We start from the raw sequence: 1,464 nt of genomic DNA on the forward strand, positions 1-1,464 counted from the left end.
GTGTTAGAAATAATACAGCAAAATTGACTGAGAAGGAATGAGAAGAAATAATTGAGTAATGCAAACAAAATTGGGAGAAAGTTTCCAGAAAGAAGATGTAGTCAATAATGTCAAAATGCATATATAAATCAAATAAAAAGATAAGTGAAAAAAATACAATTTAAAAGCTGAGATAGTTGGTAACTTTACAAAGAATGATTTCAGGTAAATGACGAGGCCAGAAGCAAGATTGCTAGGGTTGGGAATATTTGAGGAGGGGAAAAATAAAGAATAAATATCTTACAACATGAGGTGGGAAATTGTATCCAATTATAGGAATGCCTCCAAAAATCAGATTAAAGAGATATGATGAGTCAATGAAATAAAATGAAATATTAGGATAATCAGAAAATTGAAGGAAAAATAACATTCAACATGAAAAAAAATCTGTTAAGTAATTTAAGAAATAATACACTTGTGCTCACTTCTGCAGCATATATACTCAAGTTGGAATGATACAGAGAAGATTAATATGGCCCCTGCTCAAGGATCACATGCAAATTTGTAAAGCGTCATAATAAAGAAGATACTTGGAGATAGAGGGGATACTTCAGAGGGACTGTTGTAATAAATGAGATACTGGAGTTGCCTATGGATCAATACTAGATGGCTAATAGATCAAGATTTTGCCTACCCTCCTCCCTCAAATGCCACCTGTTTTTCTACCCTCTCCCTCCTACCTCCCTTTCCCTACCCCCTCTTAGTCAGTCACCTAAGTAACTCAAAGGTAAACTGTGAGGTTTAGAGAAGATACTTTTTCTCTTTCTCAAGTAAGGAGGTTTATTGGGGAAGATAGGACAATGATAGAGGATGAGGTAAGAAGGATGGGGGTTTCTCTAATCTTTACAAGGAGTTAGGAGGGTATTGGGAAATGGCAGTCACTATTAGAGACAGTCAGAGAGAGATAAGAGGACAAATGTTTTCTTCTTTCTTCTTCCTCAAACTCAAATCTCAGATATACAATCAGTTCTTCAGGTTCAGTCACCACCATCAGCCACACTAGCCAAAAGTTACTTCAACAGCCTCTCTCCCAGCCCCAGAAGCCACAAGGGTCTCTCAGCTTCAAGTCAGAAGATAAGAGGGGTCCAGTCAGAAGCCTCTCAGCCTGGCTCCAAAATAAAGTCTCTCGGTTCAGCCAGGATTGACTCCAACTGCTGCTCTTGGGAACATCCCAAATGGAATGTTACCTTTTGATTGACAGATGATGTCCTTTCTTTATGTTGCATGCTTGGCTTGCCTTGCAAATTCTCTCTTTTACAGTGTTTCATATTTTTATATGGTACTGGCTAAGAGACAGAAAAGATCAGTAGAATAGACATGGGATAAGTGACCTCAGCAAAACAGTCTATGATAAACCCCCAAATCCCACATTTTGGGACAAAAATCCACTATTTGATACAAACTGCTGGGAAAATAGGAAGACAG

General features: G+C 37.8%; 1 non-coding gene across 1 annotated transcript; it reads left to right on the forward strand.

Moving 5' to 3' along the window:
* The first annotated feature begins 456 nt into the window (after nucleotides 1-456).
* Nucleotides 457-563, forward strand: LOC130458604 (U6 spliceosomal RNA). Its single transcript, XR_008918018.1, has one exon. It is a non-coding gene; the product is annotated as a U6 spliceosomal RNA (small nuclear RNA).
* The last annotated feature ends 901 nt before the right edge of the window (nucleotides 564-1,464 follow it).

This window comes from Monodelphis domestica, chromosome 3 (genome assembly GCF_027887165.1).
Source record: "Monodelphis domestica isolate mMonDom1 chromosome 3, mMonDom1.pri, whole genome shotgun sequence".
NCBI lineage: Eukaryota > Metazoa > Chordata > Mammalia > Didelphimorphia > Didelphidae > Monodelphis > Monodelphis domestica.